The sequence below is a fragment of the Helianthus annuus genome, chromosome 14, assembly GCF_002127325.2.
Source record: "Helianthus annuus cultivar XRQ/B chromosome 14, HanXRQr2.0-SUNRISE, whole genome shotgun sequence".
NCBI classification, from domain to species: Eukaryota; Viridiplantae; Streptophyta; class Magnoliopsida; order Asterales; family Asteraceae; genus Helianthus; species Helianthus annuus.
Window position 1 is genome coordinate 103,763,824 of NC_035446.2, and position 18,600 is coordinate 103,782,423.

Sequence of the window (18,600 nt, forward strand, 5' to 3'; positions counted from 1 at the left end):
GTTGGTGATCATTCCGGTTCATTGCATACGAATACATGGCTTCATCAGTGAAGAATACCTCCACTGCAATGTCTGCGGTCAATTCGTCTCAGGGCATTCCACCTTTGCCTCCACCACCTGCTGGATCTCAGAAAAATGCTGAGAAGAAACCAACTCCCATATTCTCTAAACCTCCAACTTCTTCTGCTTCTTCTACTCCCACTACTAGTGACATGTTTACCTTGATTTTGCAGATGAGGGATCATATACAGCAACAAGACAAGACCAATAATAGGATCCTCAAAGAAATCGGAGATCTCAAGAAACAAAAGAAAGCGGCAGAGGATCATTCCCCACTGGTGCCCAGATCTTTGAATTTTGATACCCCGGTGATTACTTCTCAGCCTTCGGTGATTCCAGAATCATCCCAGGTTCAGGGATCCTCCTTTGTTCCAGGGTCATCCCAGGTTCAAGGATCCTCCTTCGTTCCAGGATCATCCCAGGTTCAAGTATCCTCCTTTGTTCCAGGATCATCCTAGGTTCAAGGATCCTCCTTTGTTCCAGGATCATCCCAGGTTCAAGGATCCTCCTTTGTTCCAGGATCATCCCAGGCTCAAGGATCCTCCTTTGTTCCAGGATCATCCCAGGTTCAAGGATCCTCCTTTGTTCCAGGATCGTCTCAGTTTCAGGGGTCCTTCCAGATGCCAGGATCCTTGAGGAGTTTGCAAACAGGAAGTTCAGATGTCCATCAGGGAGATTTTATTCCGATGCAGACCATTACTTCCACTGGTCCCTCCATCATCCCAGAGTCCCAGCAATATGGATTCACATCCAGTGTTCCTAACTTGAACCCAATGGGAGGTAACACTTTTAATAATTCTCTTACCACTAACCATGGATTCATGCAGGATACCGGTATCAACCATGCTATGGCCAGAGAGTTGCAAAAACTGAAGGATATGATATCAAGTGTTCCAGGAGTGGTCAAACCTATCCCAGAGATTGCAGATGGAAGCCATAAGATATCTCGTTTTGCACCACCAATTTGTGATGCTGAGATACCCAAAAGGTTCCATGTTCCAACTATGAAGCTGTATGATGGTTCGACGGATCCTAAGGAACACATAGCACAATACAGGGAGAGGATGGAGATCAATCCAATTCCAGAAAGGTTAAAGGAAGCATGCCTATGCAAGGGATTTGGATCCACTCTTACTGGATCAGCTCTCAAATGGCTGCTAAGTCTTCCCCCTTACTCTATTACCTCATTTGCTAATCTAGTTAATTTATTCAATAATCAGTTTTCTTGTAGTAGAAAATTTGAACGATTAACTAGTGATCTATATAGGATAACCCAGGGTCATAATGAATCATTAAGGGATTATATAACCAAATTTAGTAAAGAATCCTTAGACATTCCCAATTTGGATATAGCCACGGCTGTTGAGGCCTTCAAAATGGGATTGCTTAGGGATTCATTGTTCTATGATGATCTTGTTATGACACCATGCAGGAACCTAGATGAGGTAAGAACCCGGGCACTCAGGTTCATCCGGCTAGAGGATGACAAGAGGATCCAGGAGAGATTAGCAGGATCCTCAAAATCAGAAAAGCAAGGATCCTCGTTCAAGAACAACAAATTCAAATCCTATAACAGATCTGACAACCAGAACGTGCATGATGTTGATCAAGAAAATGATGATGAGGATTATCCTCCAATTTCTGAATATTGTTTTTCCAATGATAACAATGAACTAATCCTTGCAATGCAGAATCTAGGAGATAAAGCCAGATGGCCTAGAAAAAATGATAGACCGGCTGCAACCAAAGACAAATCAAAGTGGTGTGCATACCATGAGGATTTCGGGCATTTAACAGAGGAATGCATCGCATTGAGAAAGGAAATTGGATACCTATTGAGAAAGGGGCATTTAAAAGAATTGCTGGGTAGAAAAAAGTCAAGGACCCAGGATCCTGAAAGGATCCCTGAGAAAGCTCCAGCCCCTCCGGCAGATGCACAAGTGATAAACTTTATTTCTGGAGGATCAGACATCTGTGGTACATCCTTCTCAGCAGCTAAAAGGCATGCAAAGGAAGCTAAAATGGATAATGGAGAAAGACCTGTTCGAACATCAAGTGTCTCTGAAGGAAAAGTCATAACCTTTGATGAGGATGATCGTGTTGACATCCAGGATCCTCATCACGATGGTTTAGTTATTACTCTTTTTATTTCTAACCATTTTGTCCGCAGGATCCTTATTGACGGAGGAAGCTCAGTGAACATTATCCAGCTAGATGTTCTGAAGAAAATGGGTATCCCTGAATCAGATATCATACCAAGATCCTCCGTGCTTGTGGGATTTAGTGGCGAAACTAAGAACACCCTGGGGGACATCAAACTCCCAATTTATGTTGAAGGATTACATAATTATCAAAAATTTTGTGTTATTGACTGTTTATCTTGTTGTAATGTTATCCTTGGCAGGCCCTGGATACACGATATGAAGGCAGTCCCATCTACCTACCATCAATGTGTGAAGCTCCCTAGCCCTTGGGGAATAGTCAAGATCGATAGTGATCAGCAGGAGACTAAGGATTGTTATACTTCATCAATGAAACCAGACTCGAAATCAAGGGAGCAATAGCAATCAAAGTATCCTCCAATGGATGTCTTGGAGGCAAGAGAGCAGGATGTGGTAGAAATCCTCATGGATCCTGATGATTCTGAATCCAAAATCTATATCGGGTCAGGGATCCTTGGCAAAATGAAAGAAGACCTTGTATCCTTCCTCAAAAGAAGGAAGACTACCTTTGCATGGAAACATAAGGATATGACAGGTATATCTAAAGAAGACCTTGTATCCTTCCTGAAGTTCAAGAAGTTTTAAAAGACTTCCATGAAGGAGATTGTGGAAACCACACTAGGGGCAGGGCATTGTTCTCAAGGATCTTAAGGAGAGGATACTATTGGCCAACTATGAAAAGAGATGCTGTGGAATATGCTAAGAAGTGTGATCCTTGTCAGAGACACAGCAATATCCTTCATCAGCCGGCTGAATTTCTACATTCTATATCCTCCTCTTGGCCGTTTATGAGATGGGGGATGGATATAGTTGGTAAGCTCCCTAAGGCACCTGGTGGGAAAGTGTTCATGCTTGCTATGACTGATTACTTCTCCAAGTGGATAGAGGCTGAAGCTTTTGCCCAAGTCAGAGAAAAGGAAGTTATATCCTTCATTAAAAGAAATATTATAACTAGATTTGGCATTCTTTCTGAAATTATATGTGATAATGGTTCCCAATTTATTGGGGGCAGAACCACTAACTTTTGTGACAGCTGGGGGATTAAGATGATAACATCAACACCAGTCCACCCACAAGCTAATGGTCAAGCAGAATCATCCAACAAGATCATCATCAACAATTTGAAGAAGAAACTTGGATCCAATAAATGGAAATGGGCAGAAGAATTACCTTATGTGCTTTGGGCTGATAGGACAACCCCCAAGAATGCTACTGGTTAAACACCATTCTCTTTGGTATTTGGGGCAGAATCAGTGATCCCAACAAAAATGGTGGTTCCAACTGCTAGAACAAGTACCCGTAATCCTGAGGAAAATGATAAGAACTTGGCTCAAGACTTGGATACTATTGAAGAAATCAGGGATCTGGCTAGGATAAGGATGGCTAGTTATCAAAAAAGAATGGCTGGTTCTTACAACAAAATGTCAGGATCAGGAAGTTCCAAGTTGGGGATATGGTATTAAGAAAAGCATTTCAGAATACCACCAATCCTGCTGATGGAAAGTTGGCACCGAAATGGGAAGGCCCTTATTTGATTGCAGCTGAAGCAGGAAAGGGGGCATATAGATCGCTAACCATGGAAGGTGATTTGTTACCAAGAGCTTGGAATGCTGTTCATTTGAAGAAATATTTTATGTGAGCAGGATCCTCCTGGTGCATATGATCCTTACATTAGAGTTATCCTTGAAGGATCCTTAAAGCATCAATGATCCTTACCCTAGTAATGTCCTAATCTTGAACTATTTCCTTTATTGATTTTCTCATACAAGGATAAGGATCATGTGTCCTTTATCCTTCTCTCATAAGACTTTGAGTTTTGAAAGTTCAGGTATCCTTAGCATAATGTTGATTATCTACAGAAGCAATCAAGATCCTTGGGTTTAACCCCAGTTATTCGGGCTTGACCCCAGTTTCGCCTGTAGCGCATGATGATCCTGGTATAGTTCAAGGCATTGTGACCAGTACTCGCTTTAGGGGCTGATAATTCCATTGTACTGGCTATATCTAGGATCCTACGTATAATGGTAGACGTACCATACATCCGTTCCTAAGGTTTCTAACGTTTTCACATTAGCTAAGGTTTTGGTATTATCATGTCACTAAGTTTGGATAGTCGCCAGTTAGGGCCATACTCCAGTTTACATACGATCCTTGGGCTTGTCCCCAGTTATCCTTGGGCTTGTCCCCAGTTATCCTTGGGTTTGTCCCCAGTTATCCTTGGGCTTGTCCCCAGTTATCCTTGGGCTTTTCCCCAGTTATCCTTGGGCTTATCCCCAGTTATCCTTGGGCTTGTCCCCAGTTGCTAACTCTTATCCTATATTGGCTTAGTCCCAAGTTATGATCTATTTCAGGTCCTTGAAGTTTAACAACTAAGGATCCTTGATCCTTATCTCTCCCTAAGGTTTATCTTATAGTTATCATGATTATGATTAGGATCCTAACTTGGATCCTCAGGTATGATCCTTAACTATTTTTATCTTATTCATTGTTTATTTGAATAACCCTTATACTATGACAACCGAACTTATGATCCTTAAAACATATACTACTTTTTGGGATTTTTCAACTATAGGATATTTGATCATGGATCATATCCTAAATGTTTTCAATCTGACTTATTCAAAGTTGCTTATTTAATAAGTGTACATCAAGACAATTAAAAGTTAAAGGAACTTAAAGGATAACAACGCAGGATAAGCGACAAAAGGTTAAGATTTTATTTATTAACAAAAAGACTAACCCTTCAAAGGTTTTCAAAATTACCTACCCCAAGCATCTACCAGCAATATGTGGCCCGTCCGCTGGGGTAGGTAAAGCGTGTCCATGATAATAGGTTTGAAGTTGTGCAGGAAAGTAAAGGCGGCAGGATCACAATGGTTTCATCCCCCAAACAGAGGATCCCTCCACCAGTTGCAATCCTGCCTATTGTCTGAAGGATCCTAGATCCTTAATCCTAAAACTATTGTTCACAAGTACAGACCATTATTGTTCAACAGTACAAACCATCATCAAACAAAAAAAATTGGGCTCCGGCTATGTCTAGAAGTTTCCTTCAACGCCCAATCCTGCAGCTTAGACCTTCGCTGCATCTTCACCACCAGCTCCACTTGCCTCACCTCCCTGATCCTTGCCATTGCCTCCGGCCTCAAGCGTCAAAATCTCCTCAGCCTCTTCATCGTCCTCCAGTTCAGCTAGCCTTGCTTTCCAGCCCTCCACATCCCAGGTGCTCTTGTCAAAAGCAGGATCCTGAGCTTCCATGGCCATTTGCAGTTGGATCTTGTACATTGCTATGGCGGCGGAGACCTTGGCATCCTGGGTGATCTCGTGCTTCTCATAATCAAAGTTGATCAGCATCTTGGCAGCTTCATTCTTGGTGGCCTGGAGATCCTTTTGAAGATCGGCTATCTTGAGGTCCTTCAGCACAGCAACCTGTTGAAGATCAGCAATCTTGCTATCCTGATCCTCAACATGCCCAACATAGGTCTCTATCTCAGCAAATTTCTGCAAGGAAGACAAGGGATAACGTCAGAACCAAATGATCCTCAAACAAGCAGGATACACAAGCAGGGACAGTGATCCTTACCTCGTTGAAGTAGTCCAGGAACTGTTGGCGGATCAAGGGGAGGCCTTGCAGATCCTCAGCTTCGGAGGCCTTTCTCTTCTTTCCTCCCTTCCCTCTGAGGGGTGCCTTGGGGATTGAAGCAGTTGGGCTGGCAGGAGTCTTCTTCCTCGAGGATTTGACATTGGTGAGATCGGTGATGCTGAACTTTGAAGCAGACTTGGTGGATTTTCCAGCACCTACATAACCAAAACAAGATAAGTATCTTAATTTTACTTGAATTTCATTATTTAATTGAATCTTTAAACAAGGATACTTACTTGACATTGTGACAGAACCAGAGGATACTTCCTGAGAATCTTGGGTGGTAGTCTTGAAAGTTCTTGTTTCAGGATCAAGTTTCTTGAAGGCCAAGAGTCTCTCTTTTGCAGCAGGAGTCAATCTGAGGTGTGAAACGGAGATAACTGCACAGCAAGAAAGCAAAATAATATCAGTGATCCTCATATAGAAAGGTTCTCTGGTGATCCTTCTCAGGATCCTCCATCCTACCATGGGTAGCCCATTTCTTGGGTAAATCCTTCCCATCAGGGATGGTATCTCTTCTCACAAAAAAGAAGCGCCGTTTCCAGTTGGTGTCATTTTTGGTAGCCTTGAAGATTGGGTGCTCCTCCCCAGGTTTTCGTTTGAACAGATAACGATGGGAACCAAAGGTGGTAAGATCATACAGTTCCCCTAACTCAGCCATGCCTAAATCTATCCCCTCCTGCTCGATGATCCTCTCAAGGGTATGTAAAACCCTCCAGATCATCGGCATGGCTTGGATATAAGAGATGCCGGTTAGGGAGAAGAAGGACTGGGTGAAAACTGGATAGGGATACGTGTAACCTATGGCAAACGGGGTCACAGGGAAGGCAACCCATGAATCAGAAGTGTGATCGCTCAGGGCAGAAGGATCATAGGGTTTGAATAAAGTGTTTGCGGGAAAACAGTACCGGACCCTGTCAATTTGAGGATCGGTGAAAATACAGCGTTCTTTAGTGGAATCTGTGATGATCCCTTGACTCTTGAAAGGGCTTTCCTTCCGGTGATCTTTAGCAGGGGAGTTCCGGAGCAACATTTTGAACGGAATAGATAAGAGGAGAAACAGAGCAAGCAAAAGAAAGAAGATGAAGGGGAGAATACCTGTTTGATCTTCTAAATGCGGTTATAAAGGGAGAAGTTCTTAAATTTAAATGCAAACGATCCTATCCCTATCTCTATTTATAATCATGATTTGTGCAGGGTTGTCACTTCCGTGACGCCAGGATCGCAACGGATAGTTCGATTACAACGGCTATATATCCGTTAGTTAGTTACGGATAAGATCAGCAAAATATAACTCGTCATTGTTACATAATTACTCCTTATATTTTGGGGGCAATTGTTAGGGCAGGATTTTTAATGACCTGTGATCCTCACATGATATCCTAATAGTGATCCTTACTTCTGTGGCAGATAGTGATCCTCAGAAGAGCTTCAGGATCAGGATCATGGATCATCCTAAGGATCCTTATACTAACGACTGTTCTCTTTGAATTTTGTATTGTTTTGCAGGAGTTACAAGTTGGACCTGGTCTTGGCAACGTTACTAAGGAATATTCCACGCTTATTTCGCACACGTTTGACCGGAAATGGACGTTGTGGAGAACGTGGGAGCTTGGCACGAATTGGGGATAGTTTGTTAGGCTAGTTAACTTCTATTTTTAAAAGGGGTAACGAGCTAGTAGAAAAAACACCTGGCTAATTTCAGCTACACACACTCGTACAACTGCACTCTTGAGCATTCGGCAAAACACTTCACATTTTTCACACATTCTTGCACATTACACCATAGTGATCCTTGTACCTAGCTCGTTACTATCCGAAGTTGTAAACATTGGTTGGTTAATTTGAACTTGGTGATCGGTAGTTTCCATCACCCGAGGTTTTTTATGCCGGAGATCATTCATTGATCAAGGGCTTTTTCCTCGTATAAATCTTTGTGTCACTTGTGCAATTTACATTTAAGTGATCCTTATCATTGTTCATCATTTCAAGCATCATTCCCCATAACTAAGAGTTTGGTTGCATTATCCTCGTTAGATTTTTGACCAAAACAGATGGGACTGCCTTCATATCGTGTATCCAGGGCCTGCCAAGGATAACATTACAACAAGATAAACAGTCAATAACCCAAAATTTTTGATAAGAATGTAGGCCTTCTATGTATATTGGGAGTTTAATGTCCCCCAGGGTATTCTTAGTTTCGCCACTAAATCCCACAAGCACAGAGGATCTTGGTATGATATCTGATTCAGGGATACCCATTTTCTTTAGAACATCAAGCTGGATAATGTTCACTGAGCTTCCTCCGTCAATAAGGATCCTGCGGACAAAATGGTTAGAAATGAAAAGAGTAATAACTAAACCATCGTGATGAGGATCCTGGATATCAACACGATCATCCTCATCAAAGGTTATGACTTTTCCTTCAGAGACACTTGATGTTCGAACAGGTCTTTCTCCATTATCCATTTTAGTTTCCTTTGCATGCCTTTTAGCTGCTGAGAAGGATGTACCACATATGTCTGATCCTCCAGAAATAAAGTTTATTACTTGTGCATCTGCTGGAGGGGCCAGATCTTTCTCAGGGATCCTTTCAGGATCCTGAGTCCTTGACTTTTTTCTACCCAGTAATTCTTTTAGATGCCCCTTGCTCAACAAGTATCCAATTTCCTTTCTCAATGCAATGCATTCTTCTGTTAGATGCCCAAAATCTTCATGGTATGCACACCACTTTGATTTATCTTTGGTTGCAGCTGGTCTGTCATTTTTTCTAGGCCATCTGGCTTTATCACTGTTTTGGTCAAAAATCACACAAGGATAATGTAACCAAACTTTATGTAAACGGGGTATGATGCTTGGTTAATTTTAAAAGTAAAGGATCACTTTTATGAGAAATATGCAAAGACACAATGATTTATACGAGGAAAAAGCCCTTGATCAATGTATGATCTCCGGCATAAAAAACCTCGGGTGATGGCAACTACCGATCACCAACTTCAATATAAGAAAAACATAGTTACAACTTCGGATGATAATGAGCTGAGTACAAGGATCACTATAGTTTCGAGTGTCTAAGTGTGTGGGAGTTGTGTCGTGTGTCGCCGTGTGTTCTTCCAAATGAGGAAGAGTGGTATTTATACAAGTGTAGGTGACCTATTTTAGGTAAAAAGACTAATAATCAGCTCATTACCCCTTTAGAAACATAAACAATCTAGCCTAAATCGCCGCCCTTAAATCAAGCTAAGTTTCCATATCCTTTGCAACGTCTATCTCTGATTTAGCTCGTGCTATATTTGTGAAAACGCGTCCCTTGATTATGATGCCAAGAGCTCGTGCTTAACAGATATCCAATCTCTTTTCTTAAAGCTATGCATTCTTCAGTTAGATGCCCGAAATCCTCATGGTATGCACACCATTTTGACTTGTCTTTAGTCCCGGATGGCTTATCATTCTTCCTGGGCCACCTAGCTTTTTCACCTAGATTCTGCGTTGCAAGGATTAGTTCTTGATGATCAACGGAAATACAATATTCTGAGATTGGAGGATATTCTTCATCATCCTGTTCTTGGTCAACAACATGCACATTCTGGTTCTCATTTCTATGGTAGGATTTGAATTTGTTGTTCTTGAAGGAGGATCCTTGCTTCTCCTGTTTTGAGGATCCTACTTGTCTCTCCTGGATCCTCTTGTCATCCTCTAGCCGGATGAACCTGAGTGCCCGAGTTCTTACTTCATCTAGGTTCCTGCATGGTGTCATAACAAGATCATCATAGAATAATGAATCCTTAAGCAGTCCCATTTTGAAGGCTTCAACAGCCGTAGCCATATCCAAGTTGGGAATGTCCAAGGATTCTTTACTAAATTTAGTTATGTAATCCCTTAATGATTCATTATGACTTTGAGTTACTCTATATAAATCACTGGTTAATCTTTCAAATTTTCTACTACAGGAGAATTGGTTATTGAATAAATTAACTAAATTAGCAAATGAAGTAATAGAGTAAGGGGGAAGACTTAGCAGCCACTTAAGAGCTGATCCAGTAAGAGTGGATCCAAATCCTTTACATAGGCATGCTTCCTTCAACTTTTCTGGGATAGGATTGATCTCCATCCTCTCCCTGTATTGTGCTATGTGCTCCTCTGGATCCGTCGTACCATCATACAGCTTCATAGTAGGGATATGGAACCTTTTGGGTACCTCTGCATCACAAATTGGTGGTGCAAAGCGAGATACCTTGTGGCTTCCATCTGCAATCTCCGGGATAGGCTTGACTACCCCTGGAACACTTGAGATCATATCTTTTAGTTTCTGTAATTCCCTGGCCATAGCATGATTGACACCTGTATCCTGCATGAATCCATGGTTAGTGGTAGGATAATTATTTAAAGCGTTACCTCCCATTGAGTTCAAGTTAGTGAATCCATATTGCTGGGATTCAGGGATAACGGAGGGACCAGTGGAAGCAATGGTCTGCATTGGAATGAAGTCCCCTTGATGGACATCTAGACTTCCTGTTTGCAAACTTTTCAGGGATCCTGGCATCTGGAAGGATCCCGGTATTTGGAAGGATCCTGGTATCTGGGATGATCCTGGAACGAAGGAGGATCCTTGACCCTGGGATGATCCTGGGATAAAGTAGGATCCTTGAAACTGCTGTGCTCCCGGACAGGCTCCCGAATTCATGAAGGATCCTATATGCTGGGGATAGGATCCTGCCGGCTGAAAGTGTGAGCCGGATGCCTGAGTCATTGCTGTCGATCCGAGGTGCAATCCTCTTGATTCTCCCATAATTTGCACGTCTGGAATTCCTGATGGCTGAGAAGTAATCATTGGAGTATCAAAGCTCAAAGACTTGGGCATCAGTGGGGAATGATCCTCTGCCGTTTTCTTTTGTCTTTTGAGATCTCCAATTTCCCTGAGGATCCTTTCATTAGTTTCATCCTGCCGCTGCATACGATCCTTCATCTGCAAAATCAAAGTAAATACATCACTAGTACTGGGAATATAAGAATTCATAGCAGAAGGAGATGGAGTTTTAGAATTAGTAGGAGTTTGTCTCTTCTCAGCATTCTTCTGGGATCCTGCCGGTGGTGGAGGCAGAATGTTCTGGGACGAGGTGACTGCAGACATCGACGTGGACATGTTTTTCAATGATGAAGCCATGTAATTCTCTGAAATGATTTCAAATAACAGGTTTTCTTATGAATGAAGCACCAATTGCCCCACGGTGGGCGCCAAACTGTTTTGGTCAAAAATCACACAAGGATAATGTAACCAAACTTTATGTAAACGGGGTATGATGCTTGGTTAATTTTAAAAGTAAAGGATCACTTTTATGAGAAATATGCAAAGACACAATGATTTATACGAGGAAAAAGCCCTTGATCAATGTATGATCTCCGGCATAAAAAACCTCGGGTGATGGCAACTACCGATCACCAACTTCAATATAAGAAAAATATAGTTACAACTTCGGATGATAATGAGCTGAGTACAAGGATCACTATAGTTTCGAGTGTCTAAGCGTGTGAGAGTTGTGTCGTGTGTCGCCGTGTGTTCTTCCAAATGAGGAAGAGTGGTATTTATACAAGTGTAGGTGACCTATTTTAGGTAAAAAGACTAATAATCAGCTCATTACCCCTTTAGAAACATAAACAATCTAGCCTAAATCGCCGCCCTTAAATCAAGCTAAGTTTCCATATCCTTTGCAACGTCTATCTCTGATTTAGCTCGTGCTATATTTGTGAAAACGCGTCCCTTGATTATGATGCCAAGAGCGTATCCTGCTAGATGTTCCTGCAAAATATCATTGTATTAAACGAAGGTAACTGTTAGCATGAGGATCCTGTAATGGTCCATGATCCTGATCCTGAAGTCCTCCTGAGGATCACTGTCTGCCAAAGAAACAAGGATCACTGGTTAGGATCACGTGTAAGGATCACGTATAATAAAAATCCAGCCCTAACAATTGCCCCCAAAATATAAGGAGTTTATTGTAAATCAACGAGTTGTATTTTGTTTTGATCTTATCTCCAACGGACAACTCCGAATAACTAGCCGTTAATATCGAACTAGCCGTTGCGATCATTACGTCATAGATGTGACAATCCCTGCAAATCATGATTATAAATAGGAGATAGGGTTAGGATCACTCTGCATTTAAATCCGAGATATCTTCCCTTTATAATCGCTACCGAAGATCGATCAGGTATTCTCTTTTCTTCCCTCTTCATTCTTCCTTCTCTTGCTCTGTTTTTCTGCTCCCCTGTTTTTATTCTGCTGTGAGGATGTTGCTCCGAAACTCTCCCCATAAGGATCACGAGAAGAGCAGTCCCCTGAAAAGCCAAGGGATCATTAAGGATTCTCCTACGGAGAGATGCTGTTTCACCGATGCTCACATCGATAGAATCCGTCACTGTTTTCCGGCGGATGCTATCTTCAAATCTTTTACTCCCACTGCCTTAAGCGATTTTGTCTCTAACACCTGGGTAGCTTTTCCTGTTACTCCGTTCACCATAGGCTATACGTATCCCTTTCCGGCTTTCACCCAATCTTTCTTTTCCTTGACCGGCATATCTTACATTCAAGCCATGCCGATGATCTGGAGGGTTTTGTATACCCTGGAAAGGATCATTGAGCAAGAAGGGATTGATTTAGGAATGGTGGAGCTGGCTGAGATGTATGATCTCACAACGTTTGGATCATGTCGATATCTGTTCAAACGGAAAGCCGGAGAGGATCACCCTGTTCTTAAGGTCACCAGGAATGACACGAATTGGAAGCGACGATTCTTCTTTGTTAGGAGGGATACCATCCCTAATGGGAAGGATCTGCCCAAGGAGTGGGCTACTCATGGTAGGATAGAGGATCCTGAAGGATCACCATCAGACTTGTTCCTTGGGCTGAGGATCACTAACACTTTCTTTGTTTTTTGTGTGCAGCTATATCCGTTGCTCATCTCAAGTTGACCCCTGCTGCAAGAGAGAGAGTTCTCGCCTTCAGAAAGCTTGATCCTGAAACCAGAATTTTTCAAGTTGCCACCCAAGATTCACAGGAAGTATCCTCTGCATCTGCCACAATGTCAAGTAAGTATCCTTATTTAAAAAGTAGTTTTATGTAAGATTTTTAATTTAGTCGGAATACTTATCTTATTTTGGTTGTGTAGGCGTTGGGAAATCTGCTAAGTCTGCTAAGTCTACCTCCAAGTTTGGTATCGATGATCTTGCTAACGTCAGATCTGTGAGGAAGAAGAATCCGGCCAGCCCGAGTACCTCTGTCCCCAAGGCACCTGTGAGAGGGAAAGGAGGGAAGAAGAGAAAGACTTCTGATGCTGAGGGTCTCCAAGGATTTCCCCTGATTCGTCAGCAGTTTCTTGATTCTGTCAACGAGGTTAGGATCACTGCCCCTGTTGGATATCCTGATGGTTTTTGAGGATCACCTATGTCTGACGTCATATCTTGTTGTTTTTGCATAAACTTACTGAAATAGAAACTTATGTTAGCCACGTTGAAGATCAGGATCGCCAAATTGCCGACCTCCAACAGACGGGTGTGCTGAAGGATCTCAAGATAGCCGATCTTGAGAAGGAGCTCCGTGCTACCAGGGATGAAGCTGTCAAAGCATTGATCAAGTTTGACTACGAGAAGCATGATATCACCCAGGATGCTAAGGTCTCTGCTGAGATAACCATGTATAAGATCCAGCTGCAAATGGCTGCAGAGGCTCAGGATCCTTCCTTTGACAAAGGCACATGGGACGTGGAAGGTTGGAAGGCAAGGCTGGCAGAGTTGGAGGATGATGATGATGCTGAGGATATCCCTATGCTTGAAGGTGGAGATGCTGGTAAGGATCAGGGTGAAGCAAGTGGAGCTGGTGGTGATGGTGCAGCGAAGGTTTGAGCTGCAAGATTGGGCAATGATGGAAACTTCTAGACATAGCCGGAGCCCAATTTTTAAATTTTGGTAGTAGTTTTTGTGGTTGTTGGTGTTTTCAAACAATGATGGTCTGTACTTAAACAATAGTTTTAGGATTGAGGATCCAGGATCCTTCAGACAATAGGTAGGATTGCAAATGGTGGAGGGATCCTCTGTTCGGGGGATGAAGCCTTTGTGATCCTGCCGCCTTTAATTTCCTGCACCTGCTAAGACCGCAAAGACAATGGACACCCTTTGCTAACCCATGTGGACGGGCCACGTTTTGCTGGTAGAAATGTGGGTTAGCAATTTTGACAACTTTTTGCAAGGGTTAAAGATCCATTTGTTAATAATATAACCTTAATCTTTCTGGCTTATCTTGTGTTATTATCCTTTTTATTTTCAATTGTTTTGACACATGTTTGTTTGAGTAAGAAAAGTTGAGCAAATTATGTTTAAGAAAATTAGGATATGACCCTGGATCAAATATCCTATAATCGAAAATTTTCAAGGTGGTTTATTTTAAGGATCATAGGTTCAGTTGTCAAGGTCTAAAGGTTATTCAAATGAATAATGAAATTAAAAATAGTTAAGGATCATACCTGAGGATCCGAGTTAGGATCCTGACCTTTAATCGGGATAACCATAAGTAAAACTTTAATGGATAATAAGGATTAAGGATCCTTAATTGTTTAACTTCGAAAACCTGAAAAATGGAATATAACTTGGGACTAAGCCAATATTATAAGTTAGTAACTGGGGACAAGCCCAAAGGATAACTGGGGACAAGCCCATAGGATCACTGGGGATGATCCCAAAGGATCACTGGGGACAAGCCCAAAGGATAACTGGGGACAAGCCCAAAGGATCGTATGTAAACTGGAGTATGGCCCTTACTGGCGACTATCCAAACTTAGTGACATGAAAATGTCAAAACCTTAGCTAACGTGAAAACGTTAGAAACCTTAGGAACGGATGTATGGTACGTCTACCATTATACGGAGGATCCTAGGTATAGCCAGTACGATGAGGTTGTCAGCCCCGGAAGTGGGTACTGGTCCCAAAGACGTGAACTATATCAGGATCATCGTGCGCTGCTGGCGGAAACTGGGGATAATCCCAAGGATAACTGGGGTTAGACCCAAGGATCTGCGTTGCTTTTGATGATCTTTGACGATATGCTGTAGATACCTGAACTATCATAACTCAAATGGTTTGTGAGAAGAGGATGAAGGATACAGGATCCTTATCCTTTGGTAAAAAGTAAGGAAATGTAATAGTTTTAAGATAAGGACATTACCAGAGTAAGGATCACTGACATCACCGGGATTCTTTGAGGATACTTCAATGTAAGGATCACATGCTTGAAGGATCATGTTCACCTAAAGTATCTCTTTAAGTGAACAGCATTCCAGGCTCTTGGTAACAAGTTTCCTTCCATGGTTAGCAATCTGTATGCCCCCTTTCCTGCTTTAGCTTCAATCAAGTAAGGGCCTTCCCACTTTGGTGCTAACTTCCCGTCAGCAGGATTAATAGTGTTTTGGAATGTTTTTCTCAACACCATATCTCCGACTTTGAACTCCCTTATCCTAACATTTTTGTTGTAAGCACCAGCCATTCTTTGTTGGTAGCTTGCCATCCTTATCCTAGCCAGATCCCTGATTTCCTCAATAGTATCCAAATCCTGAGCAAGGATTGCAGCATTTTCTTCAGGATCACGAGCACTTGTTCTAGCAGTTGGGATCACCATCTCTGTTGGGATCACTGCTTCTGCCCCAAATACTAAAGAAAAAGGTGTTTGACCAGTGGCATTCTTGGGAGTTGTTCTATCAGCCCATAGCACATAAGGTAACTCCTCTGCCCATTTTCCCTTCTTGGATCCTAGCTTCTTCTTCAGATTGTTGATGATGATCTTGTTGGATGATTCTGCTTAGCCATTGGCTTGTGGATGAACTGGTGTTGATGTTATCATCTTAATTCCCCAACTGTCACAAAAGTTAGTAGTTCTGCTTCCAATGAATTGGGAACCATTATCACATACAATTTCAGAGGGAATGCCAAATCTAGTTATAATGTTTCTTTTGATAAAGGATATAACTTCTTTCTCTCTGACTTGAGCAAAAGCTTCAGCCTCTATCCACTTAGAGAAGTAGTCAGTCATGGCAAGCATAAATACTTTTCCACCAGGTGCTTTAGGGAGCTTGCCAACTATATCCATTCCCCATCTCATGAATGGCCAAGAGGATGGTATGGGGTGTAGCAATTCAGCTGGTTGATGAAGGATATTGCTGTGTCTTTGACAAGGATCACATTTCCTAGCATATTCTACAGCATCCCTTTTCATGGTTGGCCAGTAGTATCCTGTTCTAAGGATCCTTGAGAACAATGCCCTGCCCCCAGTGTGGTTTCCACAATCTCCTTCATGGAAGTCTCTCAACACTTCTTCAATTTCAGGATCCTCAATACATCTCAAATATGGTCCTGCAAGAGATCGTTTATATAGCACATTATTTAAGATTGTAAATTGAGATACCTTGATCCTGAAAGCTCTAGGATTTTCTCCCATCGGAATCTCTCCGTGTTGCAAGTATTTCATGATTGGTGAGATCCATGATCCTGCATAAGATTGAGCTTCTTCACTAGGGATTACTGCAGTATCCTCTTCTATTTCCATGGCCACTTGATTTTCAATAGCAGGAGCCAGGATATGGATGATAGGGATACTTATGTCTTCTGGAATTTTTAAGGATGATCCTAAGTTGGCCAATGCATCAGCTTCCGTGTTATCCTCCCTTGGTACCTGTGTTAAGCTGAAAGAAACAAAAAAGAGAGTGCCAATTCTTTGACTATCTCTAAATATTTGGTTAGTTTTTCACCTTTAACAGCATAGGATCCATTAAAGTGATTGGTGATCAATAATGAGTCTACATATACTTTAAGATATTTCACCCCCATATCCTTAGCAATTTGCAAGCCAGCAATTAAGGCTTCATATTCAGCCTCATTGTTAGTTGCTTGGAACTCACAGGCTATGGAGTGGGGTATTATGTCCCCCTGTGGCGATTTTAGTAGTATCCCGAGCCCTGTGACCTTGACATTTGAGGATCCATCAGTGTGTAGTATCCAAGGATCCTTGGTCTCATCCAGCTGCTGGACTTCCAATTCTGCTTCTTTTTGTAGATCACTACTGAAATCAGCCACAAAATCAGCTAATGCTTGGGATTTAATGGCTGTTCTTGGCTCGTATCTTATATCATGGGCACTAAGCTTTACTACCCACTTAGCCATTCTTCCTGACATCTCTGGTTTCCTGAGGACATTCTTAATTGGAAAGTTAGTTCTAACAATAATAGTATGGGTTTCAAAATAATGCCTTAACTTAGTTGATGCCATGATTAATGCAAGAATAAGCTTTTCAAGGTGTGAGTACCTGGATTCGGCATCAAGTAAACTCTTACTTACGTAGTAGATAGGATATTGTGTACCTTCATGATCCTTAACAAGGACAGCACTTACAGCGGTTGAGGATACCGCCAAATATAAGGATAACACATCTCCTTTTTCGGGCTTTGTTAATGCTTGTGCTAAGGACATATATTCTTTAAGGGCTTGTAAAGCATTCTCTTGTTTCTCAGTCCATTCAAACTTCTTGTTCTTCCTTAGGATATCGTAAAATTCTTTACATTTTTCTGAGGATTTTGATATGAACCTGTTCAGAGCTGCTATCCTGCCTGTTAGCCTTTGCACATCCTTAGCATTGGCAGGGGACTTGATGTTTACTAGTGCTTTAATTTGCTCCGGACTTGCTTCAATGCCTCTCTGAGTTACCATATATCCTAGGAATTTTCCTGCCTTAACACCAAAGTGGCATTTTGAAGGATTAAGCTTCATGTTATATTTATCAAGGATATCAAATGCTTCTTCCAAATCCCTTAGGTGATCCTCAGCTTTCTTTGATTTGACTACCATATCATCTATGTATACTTCCATAGTTTGTCCAATTTGATCTTTGAACATCATATTCACCAGCCTTTGATATGTTGCACCTGCATTTCTTAATCCAAAAGGCATGGCAATATAACAATACAAACCTGTTGGGGTCATAAGGCTGTATCCTCTTGGTCAGACGGTTCCATCTGAATTTGTTGGAATCCAGATGATGCATCCATAAAGGTCAACAGTTCATGCCCCGCTGTTGCATCCACCATGGAGTCAATGTGGGGTAATGGGAAAGGATCCTTGGGACATGCCTTATTCAGATCGGTGAAGTCGACACATACCCTCCACTTTCCATTTTTCTTTTGGACAACGACCACATTGGCTAACCATTTTGGATACTTTACCTCTCTGATCATACCTGCTCGAAGTAGTCTCTCTACTTCTTCTCGGATAATAGCATTCCTTTCTGGTGCAAACTTCCTCCTTTTTTGATGGATTGGTTTGATAGACCTGTCAATGCCAAGTTTGTGAGTAATAATATCCTTAGATATACCTGTCATATCTTCATGTTTCCAAGCAAAGGTAGATTTTCTTCTTTTGAGGAAGGATATTAAGTCTTCTTTCATCTTGCCAAGGATCCCTGATCCGATATAGATTTTTGATTCAGGATCACTAGGATCCAAGAGGATTTCGTCCACATCTTGTTCCCTTGCCTCCAAGACATTCCTCGGAGGATACTGTAATTGCTATTGCTCCCTTGGTTTCGAGGTTGGCTTCATGGATGAGGTATAACAATCCTTAGCCTCTTGCTGATCACTGTCG